Below are 24,188 nucleotides of genomic sequence, written 5' to 3'. Positions count from 1 at the left end.
ATTTCTTTATCTATATTGCATCTCCCGGTTTAAAGGGGCCAGTGTCTGTGGTCAGACTCACAGGTAATGGCTCCCTGACCCAGTGGAGTAAGGTGGTTAGGGTACAGCCAAGGGCTCGCATCTGTTGCCTTAGATTGGGTTAGGTTGTCTACCTCATTTAGATCCCTCCATATGCGCTGGATACTGGGGAGAGGGTGCCCATAAAGGATTTTATAAGGGGAAAACCCCATCTGGTTCATCAGCCTCCCATTTGTAGCTGCAGTCTGCCTCCTGAACGGCCCTTATCTCTCCCTGCCTAATGTTAACCCTTTCCCTATTTATTTCTTCCCTGGAATAGGGCCTGTAACTGCTATTAGAAAATAGGGATGATAACTGCTCTGGCTTCTTCAAGCTGATAAGGGATGGTGTAGGGGTTCAGCAGTTAGAGTCTACTCAAGGGTCGGTCGAGTGGCCCACAGCATGGTTTTACAGGAAGGCTGACAGGCATGAAGTGGCATAAACATTAGTAGACATAAAGAGAAAAACACACCGTAGAGATCATACTGACCAACAAGATGGCATCTTAAGATAATGTCCCCAGTTCCCAAACTTGTCAAATAATCTAGGAGAGACCCTGACTTTGTAAACAACATATGTCAGGGAATCAATCTCATAACCCAGGTGATGGAGAAGTGGTGGCAGTGGCTCTATTTCTAAGAGTTTGGCCCTAACTTAATTTAAAAAAATTTAAGGCATCTAATGCTTATCAGGTGTTATTAAGAGTTTTGCTGAGTATAAGCAGACAGTCTGCTTTATTTTGATGTGTAAAACTTCTTTAAGAGCCAGGAGTTCTACTAGAGAAAGAGTCAAGGCAGCCATTTACCATTATTAATTTGTAAATTTTTAGATAAGCTAAACCTGGGTATTATTTTATAAAGCAGAATTTTTATTACTTTATGTGCCTTTTCTGTCTTATAGGGGAAGGCCTTTACCCAGTGAGTAAAAGCATTAACCCGCACAAACAGATGTTGGGATTTTTTTTTTTTTTTTTTGACTTTGGCAGATGAGTGAAACCTAATTGTTAGTCTTTACTGGATAGTCTCCAGTTCCTTGATTTTCTGGGAAAGCAAGTTTATGGTTGAGAGAATTGTTTTTAAGACATACTTTACAGCCTGATAGTACTTGCAGAACTGTCCTTGACAATTTTTCTTTTCGTAAACATTCTTTGGGCCATTTGATAAGTTTTGTCCCTCCCGAAATGAAAGTCCTGATGCTGTGTTTTAATAATCTTTCAGCTCTGTGAGCTTGGTAATAGTAATTGCCCTGCTCTGTTTGTAACCATTCCAAGGGCTGGAGACAGTGTCTGGAAGTCAGACCCCAGTTTACTTTTGTGGGGGAGACTAGTAGGATTGAGTCCCCTTTAATAATTGATATAGCAGGAAACTATTTTTTTGAACCCTGGGATCTACAGCCTACAATATCCAGTAATTTTCGAAAACTCACGTAATTGTTTATCTGTCCTGGAGTTAGTAGCACATAGTCTCTGATTTAGCTATAATGTTCCTTTCTAGCAAGGGAGTGAGGCTCTCTGGCATTATCAGTAAAAAATGAGAAAAAATTAGGTTTCTCCATATACATCCCAGGGGCTGAGAGAAAAATTTGGTTAGAAATTTTTCAAAGATGCCTCTAATTATCATGCTGCCTTTGGATAGCTGGCCTGGAGTGGAAAGGAGGACAGAAGAGGTAGCTTTGGTGTCAAGAAGGAAATCAACCAATTTTCCTTCTATATTCAGAGTTACCCAATGTTCTGGGTTTCTGATAGACAATTGGTTTAGGGGAGCCACCGTGAAGAGCTCCAGGACCTGGTTAGTTCATTCCAGGGACATTGGTTATCTGAGCTCATAGATAGAGGTCCCTGAGGGCACTCAGATCTCCAGTGATTGTTTCCATACAAGGGGCATGGCTTATGGGGTTTTCATTTTGGTTGTCCCCTCTGAGGATGTTCCCATTTTAGTGTTCTGAAAGGCCATATAAATGGCACTTGGTGCCAGGACCTTGGGAAGTTCGGTCTGACATAGTATGTAAGGCCACAACTAAGGCTTCATATTTCTTTTCTTTTCTTTCTTTTTTTTTTTAAAGCTTCCTTTTCTGTTTTGTTTGTAATATGCCCAATTGGCAGCTCGTAAGAGCTCCTTCAGGGTCCCTTCAAGGCCAACAGCTAATTTTTGCATTTTCTCTGAATACCTAGGGCTGATTGAGTGACAAATTTATCCTTTAAAATCATCTCAGCCTTAGGGGTGTCGGGGGGATTCCCATATATTTAATGAGAGCCTCCCTCAACTTCTGTAGGAAGGCCATTGGTCTCCCCATTTTATGTTTGTAAAATACTGGCTAATTTAGCATAATTTAAGGGCTAAGTCTTAGATTCCCGCCCCCCCCCTTTTTTTTTTCCAAACCATCTGTCTCATTAAGAGTCTGATTTAACAAAAGCATTATATCTTTCCAGGTCAACTCAAAAACATATGTAATATTCTGAAAAGCCTTTATATACTTACCCAATCAGAAAGTTTACCTAGATCTCCTTTTATCTGTCTTAAACCTTGTAATGTAAAGGGTTCCCCTTCCCCCCACCCTATTTCCTGCCTGTAGGACCTTGGGCATATGGACTGTGACCAAGCAAGATTTTCTTGGTTGTCATAGGGTGCATTAAGTCTATTATGGCCCAACAATAACTCACATATCGATTTTTGCCGTTGAGGGAGGGGCTTAAAGAGCCAAAGTCAAGGTCTATTCCCCTGCCTTTTCCAACAATGCCCACATAAATATGCTTCAGCCATGTGGATATCCATTTTTGGCATACAATGGGCTAAGTTTAGTAAAATGGCTCCCATGTATCTTAGTAAAAGCCCTTTATATTATCCATGCCTCATATGGCAGAGGCATCCATTCCTCTGCTAAACAGAAACAACACAAATGTGGAGGATTTGGAGGCTGGCACCAAGAGTATTGCCATTATTTCCCCATTATTTGTATCAAAGGAGGAATTTTAATCTTAACCCTGTGTACTTTTAAAATCCATTTATTTTAACCTTAGTCCATCCTGACCACACAAAACATTTCTTTTTAAAGATTTTGCTTCACGAGCCTTCTACAACTTTTCTTTGCATTTAGATTTTGTCTCAAGCCATTTTTCTCCAAATAGCCAGTCTCGTTTAGGACAAAATTACTTTCTTTTACCTTCAAAAAATATATTTTTTCATTTTTTATATCTTTCTTTTACATCTCTTACTTGTCTACATAGAGTTGCTTGTCTTATTTTTACCAGTTTTAACTACATGTGGCAGAATTTTAACTTCTAGAAATCTTGGTACCAGTGAACTAAGTACTGACCAATTGTGAATTCTATGTTACATCAGAACTATTTTTTTAGATGGCAAACTTATGAATCCATTAAGTAGAAAGCATGCTTTTCAATAGTTCCAAATATCCTTAGTTTTTTTTTTTTTTTCTGCAACAAGTCAGAAGCACAAACCTACATCTGGTAATTAGTGCTTTCACCTCTTATCTCATTAGATATCCAATGAATTCAATCTCAATTTATCATGCAAAGCTTTAAAGTTTTAGGTTACCAAAGACTTTGAAAGCTATCTTAACAATTACCCATGAAAACTTTGAGACAGACAAAATTAACCATCACTTTAAGTCATCCTTTTGTTAACAAATTGGAACAGAGATAACATGAGCTTATTTGACCTACAGCAAATCTAGGTAGAATAATTTTTTTTTAATGTTGTTAAACATTGTCTATCTCAAACCAACAAACTTAAATTAGCTTAAACACTGAATATGCTTTACTTGAGTCCACTTAAGACAATTTGTTCCCCATGGTTAATTTTTACCTGGAATGTTAGTGGGGAAATCTGTCTTTGGTGGTCTTCAGTTCTCAACATCTAGGGTGGGAAGAGGAGTTGATGGTGCCTGAGGTATTGAGGAGCCAGTTATGCAGGCCTCCCCCTAGGTGGTGCAGAAGCAGGAGGGAGGGAAGGGAAGGGAAGGCAGAAGAGACAAGGTGCCAGCACAAGGCAGAGAAAGAGAATTCCCAGTTTTAAATCTTGTCAACTCAGACAGAGGAGCAGACTCCAGGTTTCTTTTGTTTTGTTTCTCACCAGTAGAATTAGGCAGTCCATGTCAGTCCGGAGAAGACAGGGAACTTCCCCAAAACAAAAGGAGTTTCGGCAGCTGCTTGGGAATATTTCTTAAAGTCTCCGTTCTGAGGTAGACTAACCAGAGACTGTTGGCTCTAATTATCATAGTCATTGACACAGGAAATGAAGGAGACACAAGTCCCCATACATAGTCACATGGTGACTCCAACCTGCTGCCCAGCGCCCAAAGCCTTAGAGTTGCAGCTTCATTCCTCCTCCCTTGTGGAACTACTAGGGCAAGTCTGGGAGGTGATCAGGCTCCCCTTCTGCCTCGTAGGGGCAGGTCTGACAAAATGAACCCGTGTTCCTACCAGTCTGATGGGTATTCTCTGAACTGGTTCCTGGGCATCAAGGGTTCCATTGGCACACACAGGATCCTGGCTTCCGTGCGCTGGGAGGGCTAGTGCGCTGGGAGGGCTAGTCTCCTGCGGATCGAGCAGTCCTCTGGTGCCTGGTGAACTCCCTCTCCAGGCGCCCTGAGGTTCGCATCCCTAGTGGCAAAGGAGGTGGAAACGCACCATCTCCAAATCCTGGATGAGAGCCCACAAGTAATGGAGCAGGATTCTCGCACAGAGCGTCATAACACTGAGGCTTTTATTTCCAGGAAGCAACTTTTTTCCTGCCAGCACCACTCAGTTGGGTTCGTACCCGAAGAACTGAGCCCAGAACGCCACGAGGTGTAGTTTTTTTTATATCTTTTTTACTTCTTTGTCTCCCATATATGGAAACACACAAACTTGTAGTCTGATTAAGTGATCTCATGTTACAAGGTCTTGAGGGACTTTGTCAAGTAGCAAGGTTGCCTTGAGGTTTTTTTTTTTTTTTTTCTTTCCTTAGGGAGGGGACCCTACCACAGGAGAGTCTGTATTGTACTATCCAACATATTGTGGCTACTACAGGAGCATTCTCAATGAAATATCTACTCTTATGGAGCCAATGTGGAGTTTGATAAAATAAGAATAGACATACTATATGGAGATAAGTACCAAGAAGAAAAATAGAACATGGTAAAGTGATAAGGAATGAAGAATTAAGTAGTAAGAGAAAAATGATAACTAGAATTCATACATAAAGGACAGATAAATGAGTGCTCACACCTTAAATGTGATAACTTCAAATCTAGTGTCAGCATTCTTATCTACTCTGTAAACACCCTCGATATGTGACTTACACGTATTAGTGTCAACATCACCAGGCTGACAAAGACTTATATATTCTGAACATTTCTATGAATGTCTTGACTGTTTGACAAATTCGAAACGTTTAAATCTGAGGCCATTTCTTTCCTCCTAAATATGTTTTCCCTACTGTGTTATCTAGGCCCTACCTTAACTATAAATCTTTTTAGAAAACTCACACATAACAACATGAGAAAGCTCCTCTCTACTTGCTATAGATGGGATGCTGCCCAATTCATGAATCATTTAACAAATTAGATCTTAAAATTTACTAGGTTGAACTTTGTTTCCTAACCGATTTGGTGATAACATTGGGATCAAAGTGAACTTCTTATTTTTAAGTTTTTAGTTTTAGTTTTGTAATTTTTTCATGTGTATTTATTTATTTTGAGAGAGAGAAAGAGACAGAACATGAACAGGGGAGGGGCAGACAGAGAGGGAGGGAAAGAATCCAAAGCAGGCTTTGCACTGTTAGCACATAGTCCGATGTAGGGCTCACACCCACGAACCATGAGATCACGACATGAGCGGAAATCAAGAGTCAGGTGCTTAACTGACTGAGCCATTCAGGCTCCCCATGGGATCCAGAGTGAACTTCTGACAGCATTTGGGGGGCAACAAGAAACATAGGTATGATGCCCCACAAGCCCTTTGAGTCCACTGTTTTTCTTGTCCTTTCTGAGGGCTCCTGGTAAGTCTTGGTTTTAGCTCTGTTCTTATATTCAAGCTACTGATCTAACTGGATTTCTGACAGGAGGCTTTCACAGAGCAGAACACCAGTTCTTAGCTCTTGGTTCAGTCCACAAGTCCATGTTGGAATCCCTTCCCCAGTTCCAGTCCAAGGTCCTTATTTATTAGAGTTTGCTGGTTGAATGCTTTCCCAATTTCCTGTCCAAAGTCTCCTGAAGGGCATCTGCTGGTTAAGCCCACATTGGGGTTTGCTTGTGGTATGCATGGGGCCTTCTCTTGACCAGTCCAGAATGACATGTTTTGGTTGCTGCAGGTGTATTAAGGTGCACATGTTTTTTTTTGTCTTGTTTTGTGTAAATAAAAGTTATTGGTAGCATGGATCTTGGAGGCCAAAAAGCTGCAAAACTTAGTGGGCATAGGTTGAGGATTTAAGAGCTGTTAGAGCACTCACTGCCTAACTCAAAGACTCTGTGTTAGGATAAATTTGTCACAGAATGAGTTAGGTTGACACTAGGTCACCAACCAACCTCAAGAAAGTTTCCATGCAGTGAGACACACTGCAAAACACCTCACTAAATCCCAACCCCTTGACAAGTCCCTCTTAAGTATTAGTTTGGCTCCAAGAAACCCAAAACCTAGCTGAAAGAAATGGGATCCTCTGTATATAGAGAATTGAGTGTGCTTCCTTCCAGCTCACCTGCTTATTTTATGTCTAAGAACTATAGTTCCAGAATGTTCCAGATGTCTAGCAAGATGGAAAAATGTTACTAAAGACAATGTGGAAGTAAAGTGGCCATACGTGGATCGTTCCGATCAGATAAGATGATTTAAGAAGCTCACTTGAAAGTAAGGGTTCTCAAACAGAACTGAATACCTCTTTTAATTGGCAAGCAGAAGCCTCCACAAGGCTAAAAAAGTTCAAAATAGTTTCATTAAAAGATTACAAAAGGCTAACAATAAATTAAAGATGTAAGAAGTGCCTGAAACAAAAGATTATATGACTGACTTAACTCTGCTGCTCCCCCAGTGTGATCCTCTGTCTGAATTGTTTCTCCTGAAGAGACTACATAACTGTAAACAAAAATCTCAGCTGATGGCCTTACAGACACCCCTAGATCTGCCTCCAAAGGATGGCTCCTATATGGGCCCCTCCTAGACAGGACAAAACTGAGAGATTTTTCAGGTAAATGGTTACTTTTTTTCTTGAAACAACTAAGGGAAGACTCTGGCAAATACCAGAGCCAATAGAGAGGATCTTTGAAAAACCAGTAGAAGCCTGCCAAAGATAAAAATTCTTACCAAAATCAGTTCTTCCGAGTCTCTGTACTGCCCGCTAAAGATTGCAAAATGCAGTGTTACATTGACCCTTCCTTTCGAAATCCAAACCCATTGCTTTTTGAACCTTTTTGTCCCAGGGACAGCCTTGGCCTTCTCACTGGTCTCATTTTGCATAACTGTGCTTGGCTTTCTGCCTGCCTGTTACATGCAAGGTTTTGTTTTGCTTAGCTTTGCTTTTTTCTTATTTTATAAGTGACTCCGGATTTTGAGAAAGTAATTTTTTTTTTCATTCTCTTTAGGGACCCATCTGACACCTGGAGGTTATTCAATATTGCCAGAAATATTTAAAATTAAAACTATGTATGCAGAGGGAAAGGAGCAAATTGAAGATAATATAATTGGATAGGTGAATCAATCCATAATGTCAATTAAGTTACCACCCAATTCTTCGAGGGATTGAGAAAAACTATCCTTAACTCACAAATCCTTTTGCAAAACAAAAGTCAGCTGTGCAGGCGATTCAGAATTCACCTATTCCTTTACCATTGGAAAACTTTCCCTGTTCCTAAGGCTTCTGAGTCCCAGCCCCGGGTTTCTAGTCCTCCCTCATCCTGCAGGGACCTTCCATGACCCTCCAGGTACCTCACTTGAGGTTGAGTGTTGCTGCTTTTACTGCTGCACCAATGCCCTTGGCCTACCCCTGAACACCTTTGTATTCTGTTTGCTGAAGGTGGGAGACAACTTGACTTGGTGGCTTGGCTTGACTCACCAGCCTGGGTGTTCCCACCTGCCCCTGCTGCCCAGTTGTGGCTGTAGCCACAGATAAAAACCTTGTTTCCCAGGAAAAAACAAAACAAAAGTCTTCCCCTTTTTATCTCTAAAGGCTTGTAAAGCATTGGCCTTAAGAAATTAAAAGTGCTTCTTGGAAGAATATCGGTTCTTTCTCTGTCTTTTGAAGTTATACCTCTTATTATGCATTTAAAATGTAATGGATGGGTTAAATGGGGAACCAGCATAAAGGAGGGTACTTTTCGGGATGAGCACTGGGTGTCATATGTAAGAGATAAATCACTGGGTTCTACTCCTAAAGCCAAGACTACACTGTACATTAAGTAACTTGAAAATAAAAAAGAAATAAGGTCTACGTGTCTGTGTGTTTGGGTGTATGTCCACTCGTATATGTTGTAAATATGTGATATGTTTCTACCTCTGGATGGTATTGCTAAAACTAATTTCTGAAAGAGTTCTATTTAGTTGGTTTGAAGACAAGTGCTTATAAGGATTTGGTTTTCTAAACCTCTCAGAAAGATAGAAACTAACCTACATGTTTTTTTTAAGTTCACATGGTCTGGGAAAATATTTGATATAAAAGTTAGTTTAATGTTGATGTTTTAATTGAAACAGACATGTCTTTAGACGTTTCAGCATTAGATATAAAACTTTCATTCCACCTGGGTTCACTAGTGAAATAAGTTCATATTGTCTCTTACAAGGTCTGTCAACTACACCAAAAGAATAGACTGGAATAATGGCTGACTTTGTCTAATATTTAATGAAGTTTTTGTAGGTAATTCAAATGTAATTATTAATTTTAAATGTTTATTTTTGAGAGAGGGAGAGAGGGAGACAGAGCCTGAGTGGGGGAGGGGCAGAGAGAGAAGGAGACACAAAATGTCAAGAAGGTTTCAGGCTCTGAGCTGTCAGCAGAGGGTCTGACTCGGGGCTCAAACCCAGGAGCCCTGAGATCATGACCTGAGCTGAAGTCAGACGTTTAACTGACTGAGCCACCCAGGCATAATCTTTTTTAAAAATTTTTTAAATCAAATATAATTACTAAAAACAAGTAAATTAAATAGATGTAAACAAAATGTCCCTTGAAATATAACTTCCTCTGGAAGATAATTATAAGTCCTTGGAAACTACTTAATATTCTTCACACTGGTAAAAGTCAATGTTAGTCCATGTTAACCTAAACCAAACATTGGCTTTCATGCCTATTAATGAGTTAAAATAATGAAATATTGTACCTAAGGATATGATGTGTCTTAATCACAAAAAAAGTTAATATTAAAATCACAATAATCAATACATTATTCCCCTAGAAAGTGATAATATTTTGATATTCAGATTCTTTTTTAAAAGGCATTTATTCTGAGACAGAGAGTGGAAACAGAGGAGATGGAAAGAGGGAGAGAGAGAGGGAGAGAGAGAGGGAGAGAGACAGTATCCCAAGCTGGCTCCACACTCAATGTGGAGCTCAACATGGGGCTGGAACTCAGCAAACGTGAGATCATGACCTGAGCTGAAATTGAGAGTTGGACGCTTAACCAACTGAGTCACCCAGGTGCCCCGATATTCAACACACCTAAACAGAACAGATTTTATGAACTCCTTTTTAAATGTGTAAAGACTAAACTATTTTAGCAATAGAAATGCTGTATTTGTGGGGCTTTTCAAAGCACAGCATTGGGAATCTGAGGTGTGGCATTTGAGCTGTTTCACAAACCAACCGTATAAACCTGAGTTACTTACCTCCTATTTCTGAGCCAAGTTTTACCTGTCTAAAAAATATGGGAAATGCAGGGGCGCCTGGGTGGCGCAGTCGGTTAAGCGTCCGACTTCAACCAGGTCACGATCTCGCGGTCCGTGAGCTCGAGCCCCGCGTCAGGCTCTGGGCTGATGGCTCAGAGCCTGGAGCCTGTTTCTGATTCTGTGTCTCCCTCTCTCTCTGCCCCTCCCCCGTTCATGCTCTCTCTCTGTCCCAAAAATAAATAAAAACATTGAAAAAAAAAATTAAAAAAAAATATATGGGAAATGCACAAAATGGTCACTCTGGTTTGTTTCACCCCTGACATTCTCCAATTCTAAGTAAAATGAATATTCTCTGGTTACCAACTATATGTTTAAAAAAAATTTTTTTTTATGTTTTTATTTTAGTTATGAGAGAGACAGAGTCTAGCAGGGGAGGGGCAGAGAGAGAGGGAGACACAGAATCTGAAGCAGGCTCCAGGCTCTCAGCTGTCAGCACAGAGCCTGACGTGGGGCTTGAACTCACAGGCAGTGAGATCATGACCTGAGCTGAATGAAGTCGGAGGCTTAATCTACTGAGCCACCCAGTGCCCCCCAACTATATGTTTTAGGTCATAACAGTAGAAACAAGAAAGGAACATGTTTATCACAACACTCCTCTATTGCTGAAAAATTCTGTTAGGATACTGCTAGTTAAAATGCTGCTTTGCTTTTATCAAACTTCAAAGTGTACATTTATAAAAGCTTCTTATTTATAAAATCTCAAAAATAATACATACAATATTCTATATTTTTCACATGACTTTTGGCAGTTTATGTCTGTAATAAATTATCCAATTATGTGCCTTTTGACTGTTGTCTTTTGTTTGTTTGCTGTCTACATAGAAATGAGCCCATGTTCTTTTCCCACACACTGTATCCTATAAATGATCTTAGTTTATGTTATCAAGTTTAGTTGGCTAAGATAGCATGGATTAACACCAAGGCATAATACATGAAAAATACTAATATTTATGAGCATTTATAGTCATTATAATTTTCATATTATATATCTCCACTTGACTTAATAATAGCTTTGAAAATGATATATCATTGGAAATTTTCAGAGTTTATGCAACCTGCCCTATAACACAAAACTTCTAAATGGTAATCAGATTTCACATCCTGGAAATTAACTCATCCAACAGTGAAAGCTCTCAGCTTTGTTGCTGGAAAGGCCACTGCTAGAAAAATCTAGAACTTACCAACTATGTAGCTTTGGGCAAGTGAACTTTTTTGAGCAGAGAATTCTTCATCTGACCAGATAGCATCCATTTCATAGAATCATAGTCATTGTGTCAATGTCATTGTCATAAGCTCATAAATGAAGCGAACTGGAATTTAAATAAAAACTTGAAAGAATATCATAAATGAAATAATGTGTATGAAAATGCATCATGCTACTGGGTGTTCTATGTAAATGATGAATCTCCAAATTTTACTCCTGAAACCAATACTACACTATAGGTTAACTAACTTAAATTTAAATAAAAACTTGGAAGAAAAGAAAAAGAAAAAATGCAGCACACTGTCGGGCATGTATTTCTAAAAGTGTTATCATATGGTCACCATTTATACCATCATAATCTCAAAATACACGCTTTTAAAAATTTTAACACTGTCTCAAACCAGAAAAAAAATACATTCTCTTTCATCTAGAGAACTATTCTCTATCTTTGATTCAGTCCCACAAAAAAGAGATAATGGTCTAAGTTTTTATATTTAATCTTTGCTTTATAATCTCTCTCTTTTTTTTAAACGTTTGTTTGGGGCGCCTGGGTGGCGCACTCGGTTAAGCGTCCGACTTCAGCCAGGTCATGATCTCGCGGTCCGTGAGTTCGAGCCCCGCGTCAGGCTCTGGGCTGATGCTCAGAGCCTGGAGCCTGTTTCCGATTCTGTGTCTCCCTCTCTCTCTGCCCCTCCCCCGTTCATGCTGTGTCTCTCTCTGTCCCAAAAATAAATAAACGTTGAAAAAAAAATATTTTAAACGTTTGTTTGTTTGTTTGTTTGTTTGTTTATTTTTGAGAGCTGGAGCTGGGGAAGAGTAGGGAGAGAGGGAGAGAGAGAACCCCAAGCGGACTCCGTGCTATCAGCACAGAACCCAACGTGGAGGTCCAACTCAAACCGTGAGATCATGACCTGAGCTGAAGCTGAGACTCAGATGCTTAACTGGCTGAGCAACTCAGATGCCGCTATAATTTGTCTTAAGCAAGCCATTAGCTTTAAAAATGCTTAACAACTTTAGTATTTAAGTGGAGATAATTGCAATTACCTGTTTCCTCCATCTCATACAGATATTCGCAAGATGAATGTACCCTATTATTTCATATCCTCAGGCAATTCTTTGTACATAGTCAGGAAGTAATTGATGCCATTTGCTACCAGGCACTCTTACTGTCAGGGTCTTTTAACGTAGGTATTTTATGGTAAAGAGTTAATTATATTCTTCGTCTGGCATCCCCAGGGCCTTGTTAAATCCAGAAAACAGCTCTCTAATACCTAGCAATGGAAGAGATTGGTGAGATCACTATCTCAGTTCCTGAAAGTATATACAACTCTGCTTTATAATAGGGCCTTCTTGTTTGTAAGTGTAAATGATATACATGTTAGGAATAGTATAACAAGCATGTATCTTCATTGAAAATAGAATTGTGTATGTCTGTGTTTGAATGTGGGTTGTTTTTTTCTTTAACTTGATTTTGTCTTTCTTTCTTTAAAATGTGGCTTTTCTGTCACCATGGTGCTGTATGATTTCACCTAAAAAGTAGGAGCTTTGGATTTCTCCTGCAGAGAAAAAGGCAATATTTGGCAGAGTTGGTTAGAAGGTTGAGCAAATGTTTCCTGTTTTGTACGATCAAAAGTAGGCAAAGGCAGATGGAAGAAGGTGGGGAAATAAACATTTATGGAGCACCCACAATGGATTGGAGCCAGTTTTCAAAAGGCCCTTTCAAGTGTGATTCTGAATAATTTTTGTAAATTTTTTTGACTATATATGTCTTCATCCCATAAAAAATGGGAATTATTTTATGTCTCATCGCATTGGATACTTGTAAGAATTAAATGAGTAAAGTACTTGGAACAATGCTTGACACAGAGTAAAGATCAATAAAATATTAACCACAAAAAATTATAATAATAACTTACCTTTCTAGCAATATGTGAGATAGATATTATTTACTCCTATTTTCCAGAAAAGGGAACTGAGGGTTGGAGATGTTATGAGAAATTCCCAAAGTCAAACAACATGTACATAACGAAGTGAAGGATCATAACCCCAGGCAGTATTTCTCTGACATCAGCCCTGGTAACATTTTTCTAGATGTATCTCCTTAGGCAAGGAAAATAAATGCAAAAATAAACTATTGGGACAACATCAAAATAAAAAGTGCTCAATAAAGGAAACCATCAAGAAAACAAAAAGGCAACCTATGGAATGGGAGAAGATATTTGCAAATGATATATTCAATAAGGGGTTAATATCCAAAATATATAAAGAATTTATACAACTTAATACTTAAAAAACAAACCAACTGATTAAAAAATGGGCAGAGGACCTGAATGCTTTTCCCAGGAGGACATACAGATGGCCAACAGACACATGAAAGGATACTCAACCTCACTAATCATCAAGGAAATGCAAATCAAAACCACAAGAGCTATTACTTCACACCAATTAGAATGGCTAAAGCCAAAATGACAAGAAACAACAAGTGTTGGTGAGGATGTGGAGAAAAAAGAACCTTGTGCACTGCTGGTGCATCCATTATGGAAAACCATATGGAGTTTCCTCAAAAAATTAAAAATGATCCAATAATTCCACTACTGAGTCTTTTACCAAAGAATATGAAAACACTAGTTTGAAAAGACATATGCTTATCCCCTCCTATGTTTATTGCAACATTATTTACAACAGCCAAGATATGGAAGCAATCTGTGTCCATCAATAGAAAATGGAATATTTCTAAGCCATGAATAAGGATGAGATTGTGCCATTTGAGACAATATGGATGGACCATACAGTGTTCTATGCTAAGTGAAATATGTCAGAGAAAGACAAATATCATATGATTATACTCAAAAGTGGAATCTAAAATAAAAAAGAAGAAGAAACAACAAAAAGTAGAATCAGATCTATAAATACAGAGAACAAACTGATGGTTGCCAGAGGGGAGAGAGATGCAGGGTTGGGCAAAACGGTGAAGGGGAGGTGAAGATAGAGGCTTCTAGTTATGGAATGAATATATCATGGGAGTAAAAGGCACGGCATAAAGAAAACAGGCAATGACATTTTAATAGAGATGTGATGGGACAGATGGCAGCTACACATGGTGAACATAGCATAATGTGCAAGTGTGTCAAATCACTGAGTTGTACACCTGTGTATAAATTAATGTAACACTGTGTGTCATCTATACTCAATAATACACAGATTTATGGATTCTGGACACCATCCTGTTCCTTCTTTGTTTTTTGTTTTTTTTGTTTGTTTTTCAGTTGAATAATTGTCTTTAATTTAATATGAAAACATTTAAGGATTTTTAAATAACTTTTTAAATGTTTATTTATTTTGAGAGAGAGAGAGAGGGAGAGAGAGAGTGGGGGAGGGGCATAGATAGAGAGTGAGAGAGAGAATTTTAAGCAGGCTCCATGCTGTCAGCACAGAGCCCGATATGGTGTTCAGTCTCACAAACCAAGAGATTATTACCTGAGCTGAAATCAAGAGTTGGTTGCTTAACCAACTGAGCCACTCAGGCACCCCAAAAACATTTAAGGCTTTGAATTTGTCACTGGTCAGTTTTGGCCAAATCCAAGAGGCTCAAATATTTCCAGTTTTCATTATTTACTAAGTAATTTGTATTTAATTATATGATTACTAACCCAATAGATTATTATAAAAAAAATGTATTTGATTCAGCTTTAATTTGCAAATTTAACTTGCCTCATTTTACAATTTTTAATTAGATTCTCTATGTTAATTTGCTGGTTTAGAGAATTCAAACATCATAAATTTTATATTTTACATTTGCTTATGATCAAAATGATCAAAATGATCATTTTGTGGCAAGTTGTATTATCTATTGGTAGTATAAGATATATCTATTGGTATATCTATTAGTGTCCATATGTAGTGTATATATGTGTATGTATAAATCTGTATATATATGTAAATGTGTATATTTATAGATGCATATATACAAATGTATTCAATGTCAATATATTTTTGAATCTTCAAAATATTTTAATATCTCTCAGATAGATTAATGTTGTGTAGGATTTACCTCTGCATATCTATTTCTATCAATTTCTCTCAAAACTTTTAACATACACAGTAAATGAGTTTTTCTTCTTACTCTGAAAGTATGCTCTCTGAACTATAAAACTGTGATTGTGTTCATTATGGAATATAATATTTATTAACATAGATTTAGCTAACTCTTGATCTTTTTTGTTTTGAATCTATCTTATTAGACAATAACACTACTTTTTCTTAGCCTATATTTTTTCTCTGTTTCTCAATTCATCCTTTTAAAAATCCATATGTGTGTGTGTATATGTATATATATGTATATATATATATATATATATATATATGCACACATATGTTTATTCCCTTTTAATGTTTAAACCAATTTGAGCACTTTTGTTAACAAAAGTATTTCATTATTCTCCTTTAAAATATGTTTCTTTCTTTCTTGTCCATCTATAATTTCTATGGGTACTGTAACTTTTAGCACAACCTTCTTTGGAGAATAAGATATAAAATTCAATGTCTTTGAGAAATAATGATATTTATATAGGCTGAAAACATTGACTTCTGCTAACTTGACAAAACTGGAGTTAGATTAAGCCTTAAACCCACATTGACAAAGGCAAAGTGGCCTATAGTGGGATGAATCAGACCTAAAGAAAATTACCTGGGCAATGTCAGATCTCTTATCACCAAACCTTTTCCAAAACAAAGAATTACTCTTTTCTAGGAAAGATTAGTGTTATCCCACTATTCCTCCTCTCTAAAATCTATTCTCAGGATGTGGTGCTATGAGATGCAATGAGATGAATGTACCTGTGTATGTTCTGCCAAAGCGAGCGATAGATGTGTGCGTTGTGAAGTTTCATAAAGCTTTAATTTTTCCTAGAAGGAGATGACTTTAACTCAGGTGTGCATGTTCAACTGCAACGTCTTAGATTCTGCCCGGACACACACCCTTGAAAGTATTCTTCAAACTTTTAAAGGCTTTGGATAGCTACTTCTTATTGACTTTTGAAATCAGTTCCAAACTCTTTTGAGTTTATTTCTGTCAAGTTTCAGAACACAACAGGAAGTTGTTCTTAGATGCAATGAAGAAGGATACACTTGCCAACATTCCAGAGAAAACAAAGGGTCTAACTGTTTGCTGAAAATACCCTCTGCATAGTCTGAGCCATCATGAAACACTAAATGAGTCATGTGGCCCCAAATGAATTTTTTTTTTACCATATAAAATACCTCTTCTAGTATATCTGGAAATTTAGGCATCATATGATCGTACAGCCTTCAACTATATTATCCCCATTTTCAGTCGGGAATATAGTGATTTTAAAGTTCAGTATAGCTTTATTCATGTTGATAGCTAATAAATCTATTTTAATGGTGTAAAATAAAATATAATTTTGGAACATTTTCAGAACATTGGCTTCTAATTTTCACATCTTGAAGAAAATATTTATATCTTTCTTTTTAAAAAAACGTGATTGTGAACATTTATGCATTGAAAAAACCTGTATTGACTGGTCATAGGCATTAGCCCAAATAAATTAATCTGACTTACTAGAATCATTTTAATTTCAAATATTTAGGTTTAAAATGTATTAAGCTCTTTTCATCAGTTGTTAAAATACAATGCTAAATAATCTCATTACTACAATAAACATTTAGTGATATCAAGTGACTCTTCATTTATTAAGGTTTTCTGTACTAATGTGGGGTTTTTAAAATATTGCTTAAATAATAAATCTAAGGTAAAAGTCAAAGGGATATAGATGAGACCATTCTGAAGTAGTTTTTCATTAAAGTGACAGTAGGAGAGTGCGCATGAAAAAATAATCATGTTTCAAAACCTTTAGGAAAGTAATATATTTGTAGAAACTGAAGAACACATTACTGTAGTGGTTCTCTAATTTAAAGATAAAAAAGATCATATATGCATTGTAGTGAAACACATGCCATATAGTCAAATCATTTTTGAAAAAGGAAATAAAGGCAGTCATCAATGGAAAATGCATTTATCTAACATCTATACAATACAATTCTTTGGTAATTTCAAGAAGTACAAAAAAGCAGACTTGTATCTTTACCTAGATCGGATTTCCATATTCTCACACACAGATTTTTAAAGAATTCAACCAAGTAGTTGAGATATTCCTTTGAGATAAATATTCCTTCGAGATAAACAGAAATACTGAGGTGGAAGATTAATAACCTTTAAAATTAGTTTTAGCTTTACAAAGTTAAAATTAGTAGAGCAGACTACCTCTGCAGACAATACAATTTTAAATATGAAAAATAATGCTTTGAATTTATGATAGAAAATCTGGACCTAAGAATCCCCAGATAGTTCCCATTTCACAGCAAAACATCCATACGAGAATTTTCCATTTCTCATTCTCTAATTTCTCAGTTGTTAAATTTAGTTTTATACAAAATATTGACACTTTAAAGAGAGAGTTGATAAATCACTTACCAGATGCTTGTCTTGAGGAACTGGAGGCCCAGAGTTTGTTTCTACAGAAATTGGTTACTGGAAATTTCCCTCTATATATTGTTCAGTCAACCAAGATAATCTGTCTTATGCATTAGGAAGAAAAGATGAAATCTGTAGGGCTATATGAGGTTGATAATTAGCTGTACAAAGTCTATTTATTACCAGTTTAAGTATTAAATGCTTAAGTGAAGGCTTTTTGTTGTTACTTGTGGTAGATAGATGGAAACAAAGAGCCTGTAGAAATCCATGGAATCTGGAATGAACACTATCCAATAATTATGCGTAGTAAATGGAGGCTCTTTAACTTTCGCTTTTGATTTCAGCTATAAAAGCATAACACGGATGACATTTCATGGCTCCAGTGTTTTTATTAGAAACCCTCACTTAAAGGTGATTTATTTGTACCTCTAGAACTGCATGGGCAAATTAGACCAGCAGGAACATGTTCCCTGTGTCAGAGCAAAGGGAAAAGAACATGAAGCCAAAGAAAGTTGGAATATCTTCTGTTCCTTAAATGAAGCCTCTACCATCCAGAGCCAGATCTATATCACTTTTTTAAGCCCTGGGTCAATAGTGGTGACTGTGGTAAAAATTCTGTTTCCAAATAGAAAAACTGGTTTGAAACTCTTGTCATTTTCCATATGATCACCTATATATGACATGCTTCCTTTTTGTTTCTAGGTCTTGAAATCATGCTGTTAACACAGGGCAAAGTTATTTAGAGCTGTGAGTTTATCAAACTGTACAGAAATGGAATTTGAAATTGCAACCTCTCATTCAACAAAGTATAAAGATGTTTTTAAAATGTTTATTTAGTTTGGGGGGGGGGAAGCACAAGCAGAAGAGGGACAGAGAGAGAGAGGGGGTGAGAGAGAGAATCCTAGGCAAGCTCCACACTGTCAGCACAGAACCCGTCCCGGGACTCAAAACCATGAACCATGACACCATGACCTGAGCTGAAGTCAAGAGTCAGATGCTTACCCGACAGAGCCACTCTGGTGCCCCAAGGTATAATTAATCTATATTATCATCCTCTGTGAACATCCAACCGTTCCTTTGGCTCTAGTGGGAAAATCTTGATTAAGGATTTTATCTTGTAGTCTGCTTCAGGGAAGAAACTAAGAAACAACCTGAATGTCACACTGCTACAGAATTACAGGAAGGCAACACATCTGGAGAAAATTAGATACCATTTATAGATTAGTCTGAAAAGCAGGGGAAAATATTTCCAGTTTGCCTCTCCACAGGTCTTGCAGCTAGAATATGATGCTCAGGCTCTTCTCATGCCTCCCTTGCATGAGATTGAAGATTTATGTTCCAGAAAAATTGCAACTTATGGATTCAGGACCTAGTGTTACTAGATATAGCTGAAGAAAGCATGCCATTAATGAAAACAAGGGAATTCAGGGATGAGACTTTTCAGGTTAGTTTGATTGAAGGATGCATCCCACTTAATTTGACCTCATGAGAAAGGTCCAGGGAAATAATCCGCTTAACTTTATTCTCCTCTCTTCTTCAGATCTCCTGCCAAATAGAAGCCAGAGAGCCCAAAATCCTGTTAATGTAATCCATACACTTCAACCTCCCAAGGCAGAAAACAGGATGGAACCTGGAGGGGTAAATGAAAGGTATCCAGCCTAGTAAACTTGCCCCATTACTCAAAGGGTTTACTTTCCCAAGCCCTAATTATTATTGGTCTAAAAAGCATTGTCAAGTTGATTGCTGAAACAGTATTTTAAATATTCTTTTCTGTAGGGATACATTTTATAAATAAATATTGCTTAGAAATAAGTTTTAAAAATTTTCATGATCTTGTGCATATGCCTCCAAATGTGTGTGTGTGTATATATATGTGTGTATATATATATATACATATACATATATATATATATATATATATATATATATATATGAGAGAAAGATATAGAGAGAGACATACTTTAAAGATGAATTATATATAGAATGAGACTATAAGTGTTTGAGGGTTGGCAGCAACACATCAGTAGATTTCATCAATACTACCCTGATCAGATAAGACTGAAACTTAGGTCAAGATATCTCAAAACATAAATCTCTAGTTTCTTATAACTATGTTACTATGTATGTAGTATGTACCCTGAATGATCATTTAGGTATAGATCAGTTCAATGTTTTTGTCACTGTCAAGGAGTCACCAACAATTCTGACACTTCAGCCCAAACATTGGGACTCTCACAGGCCTTCCCGTGAGACGAGAATGAGTAACTGAGTTTTAGGTTATGGCGGGGAGTTAAGAGAAAAATTGGGAGTGCTTGAGCTCTTCATCATACAATTCTTCCTGCAGGATTTCAAATCAATGCCAACAATTTTGATAATAAAGAGCTGTAAAAAGTTGAGAGAAGGCCATGGGAGTTGATTATATTAATGTGGGCAAATATTCACGGTCCTGTACTTTGCCTTTGAAAGCAGTATACTTTCCTGCTCAATAACTTTGGACTTAAGCCGTGATCTCTGACCAATTACATGTGAGTAGAAGTGAGAAGATGCCGTTGGTGGGAATGCAAATTGGTGCAGCCGCTCTGGAAAGCAGTGTGGAGGTTCCTCAGAAAATTAAAAATAGACCTACCCTATGACCCAGCAATAGCACTGCTAGGAATTTATCCAAGGGACACAGGAGTACTGATGCATAGGGGCACTTGTACCCCAATGTTCATAGCAGCACTCTCAACAATAGCCAAATTGTGGAAAGAGCCTAAATGTCCATCAACTGATGAATGGATAAAGAAATTGTGGTTTATATACACAATGGAGTACTACGTGGCAATGAGAAAAAATGAAATATGGCCTTTTGTAGCAACGTGGATGGAACTGGAGAGTGTGATGCTAAGTGAAATAAGCCATACAGAGAAAGACAGATACCATATGGTTTCACTCTTATGTGGATCCTGAGAAACTTAAGAAAAACCCATGGGGGAGGGGAACAAAAAAAAAAAAAAAGAGGTTAGAGTGGGAGAGAGCCAAAGCATAAGAGACTGTTGAGAACTGAGAACATACTAAGGGTTGATGGGGGGTGGGAGGGAGGAGAGGGTGGGTGATGGGTACTGAGGAGGGCACGTTTTGGGATGAGCACTGGGTGTTGTATGGAAACCAATTTGACAATAAATTTCATATATATAAAAAAAAAAAAAAAAGAAGTGAGAAGATGCCAATGATGCTTTAAGAGACATTGTATTTTACCATGGATCTCTTGTTCTTTTTTTGTCTACCTTGAGAGTGAACATGTCTGCTAAAGGAACTGCTCCTTCAGCCTGGGCCCCAAAATGAAAAACACATGTGTCAAAGTCTCAGCCTGTCTAAAGCCTGGAACCATGTAGCACTCAAAAGCAACACAAACAAGGAATAACCCTTTGTTGTAGTTAACAAGAAGTCTGAGATTGTTTCATTTCTTAGTAAAGCTGACTAATACAATCTCTTTTCATAAAACTTGCCTAAATGGTGGCTAAGTTGGAGACAGGTTTAATATTTTCCCTATAAGCAGTTGCTCTAAAGTGTCTATAATAAATATGGCCCTTTGTAGACAACTTTGGTTTTGATATTCACAGATTTGGACAAAAGTACTAAAAATTTTAGTTAATGTTCAATGGTTTCAAAAATTGACATAAATGAAAAAAATATTTTCATTGGCAAATGAGTAAGGAATTTCTTTTTTCAAACTCTTGCTAATGACAAATATATATATATATATATATATATATATATATATGTGCCTAGGAAGACATAAGATGCTTGACTTGCATGGTTGTTGGCAGGATGCCTCAGCTCCATTGTGGCCAAAGACAGATGATCTCTTTTTTTTTTTTTTTTTTTTTGGCCATAAGGGTCTGCCCATGGAGCTGAGTATATTTATGTCATGGCAGCTTTTTTTTTTTAATTAATTTTTTATTTCCAGATACTAAAAAGACTTTTTTTTAAAAATTGAAGTATATTTGACATATAACATTATATTAGTTTCAGGTGTACATGATGATTAGATATTTGTGTATATTGCAAAATGATCACCACAATAAGCCTACTTAACATCTGTCATCATGCAGAGTTACAAACACAGTTACATACAAAATTTTTTCTTGCGATGAGGACTTTTAAATAACTTTCAAATATGCAATACAGTATTATTATAGTCACCATGTTGTACACTACATCCCCATGACTATATTATAAATGGAAGTTTATACCTTTTGACTACCTTCACCCATTTTGATCACCCCCAGCTCTGCCTCTGGTAATCAGTCTGTTCCCTGTATCTATGACCTTTTGTTTTTGTTTGTTTATTTTTTATTTTATTTTTTTAGGTTTCACATATAACTGAGATCATATGGTATTTGTCTCTGTCTGACTTCCTTCACTTAGCATAATGCCTTTAAATTTCATCCATGTTGTCACAAATGGTAAAATTTCATTTATTGATGAAAAAAATCATCAATCAAATACAGAAAAATAATATACAAGCCAAGACAACATTGTTTAAATAGCAGCTAACAATTCTTCTTCTCTTACTTTTGTTTTTGTTTTGTTTTACTAGCAAATATCACATTCTTTAGAAGTTTTAAAGAGTACAGAGCTTACATTCATTGCATTGTATATATTAGGGCAGAAAGACCTCTAGAGCATAAATATTTCAAATTAGCTAAACACATTCAAGCATAAATAATACTCATTGGGATTATTTATAGACATCTAGAAATCAGTCCAGTTCTTCCCAAAACTTATATTAGACTAAGATAAATTCCAAAGTAGGCCATTTTTCAGAAAATAAAAGAAAATACAAAAGGTATAGTTATGCCTCCAAATGTATTTATTCTTTTTTTTTTCAATATATGAAATTTATTGTCAAATTGGTTTCCATACAACACCCAGTGCTCATCCCAAAAGGTGCCCTCCTCAATACCCATCACCCACCCTACCCTCCCTCCCACCCCCCATCAACCCTCAGTTTGTTCTCAGTTTTTAACAGTCTCTTATGCTTTGGCTCTCTCCCACTCTAACCTCTTTTTTTTTTTTTTTCCTTCCCCTCCCCCATGGGTTTCTGTTAAGTTTCTCAAGGTCCACATAAGAGTGAAACCATATGGTATCTGTCTTTCTCTGTATGGTTTATTTCACTTAGCATCACACTCTCCAGTTCCATCCACGTTGCTACAAAAGGCCATATTTCATTCTTTCTCATTGCCACGTAGTGTTCCATTGTGTATATAAACCACAATTTCTTTATCCATTCATCAGTTGATGGACATTTAGGCTCTTTCCACAATTTGGCTATTGTTGAGAGTGCTGCTATAAACATTGGGGTACAAGTGCCCCTATGCATCAGTACTCCTGTGTCCCTTGGGTAAATTCCTAGCAGTGCTATTGCTGGGTCATAGGGTAGGTCTATTTTTAATTTTCTGAGGAACCTCCACACTGCTTTCCAGAGCGGCTGCACCAATTTGCATTCCCACCAACAGTGCAAGAGGGTTCCCGTTTCTCCACATCCTCTCCAGCATCTATAGTCTCCTGATTTGTTCATTTTGGCCACTCTGACTGGCGTGAGGTGATACCTGAGTGTGGTTTTGATTTGTATTTCCCTGATAAGGAGCGACGTTGAACATCTTTTCATGTGCCTGTTGGCCATCCGGATGTCTTCTTTAGAGAAGTGTCTATTCATGTTTTCTGCCCATTTCTTCACTGGGTTATTTGTTTTTCGGGTGTGGAGTTTGGTGAGCTCTTTATAGATTTTGGATACTAGCCCTTTGTCCGATATGTCATTTGCAAATATCTTTTCCCATTCCGTTGGTTGCCTTTTAGTTTTGTTGGTTGTTTCCTTTGCTGTGCAGAAGCTTTTGATCTTCATAAGGTCCCAGTAATTCACTTTTGCTTTTAATTCCCTTGCCTTTGGGGATGTGTCGAGTAAGAGATTGCTACGGCTGAGGTCAGAGAGGTCTTTTCCTGCTTTCTCCTCTAAGGTTTTGATGGTTTCCTGTCTCACATTCAGGTCCTTTATCCATTTTGAGTTTATTTTTGTGAATGGTGTGAGAAAGTGGTCTAGTTTCAACCTTCTGCATGTTGCTGTCCAGTTCTCCCAGCACCATTTGTTAAAGAGACTGTCTTTTTTCCATTGGATGTTCTTTCCTGCTTTGTCAAAGATGAGTTGGCCATACATCTTTGGTTAGATTTATTCCTAGGTATTTTATGCTTCTTGGTGCAATTGTGAATGGGATCAGTTTCTTTATTTGTCTTTCTGTTGCTTCATTGTTAGTGTATAAGAATGCAACTGATTTCTGTACATTGATTTTGTATCCTGCAACTTTGCTGAATTCATGTATCAGTTCTAGCAGACTTTTGGTGGAGTCTATCGGATTTTCCATGTATAATATCATGTCATCTGCAAACAAATGTATTTATTCTTTAGTGTTTTCTCCCAAGGTCTTCAAAGTCCATGCACAGTTATTGATATATATTTATGCATATATGTATATAGAAGCATATGCACATACTAAATATACTACTAAATGAAAAAAAAGTAGCCATAAATA

The 24,188-nt window shown here is 37.2% G+C and overlaps 1 protein-coding gene across 5 annotated transcripts in view; it reads right to left on the bottom strand.

The window, feature by feature from the left end:
- LOC112858721 (sulfotransferase 1 family member D1-like) overlaps positions 1 to 17,990 on the bottom strand; it is a 46,992-nt gene extending 29,002 nt beyond the window's left edge. The window contains exons 1-2 of one of the 5 annotated variants that reach the window (XM_086704897.1): positions 7,352 to 7,445; positions 3,879 to 3,993 (exon numbers count right to left, since the gene is read on the bottom strand). The gene's annotated coding sequence lies outside the window, so the exon portion shown is untranslated. Of the gene's footprint in view, positions 1 to 3,878; positions 4,467 to 7,351; positions 7,506 to 17,619 lie in introns of those variants that run through there. The other 4 variants (XM_086704899.1, XM_086704900.1, XM_086704896.1 and 1 more) reach the window with 4 other exon arrangements.
- Positions 17,991 to 24,188: the final 6,198 nt, after the last annotated feature.

Source organism: Puma concolor, chromosome B1, assembly GCF_028749965.1.
Source record: "Puma concolor isolate L17-30 chromosome B1, mPumCon1.1.hap2, whole genome shotgun sequence".
NCBI classification, from domain to species: domain Eukaryota; kingdom Metazoa; phylum Chordata; class Mammalia; order Carnivora; family Felidae; genus Puma; species Puma concolor.
Note: the sequence above shows the minus strand (reverse complement) of the source record. Positions and strands in the feature narration are given on the sequence as shown.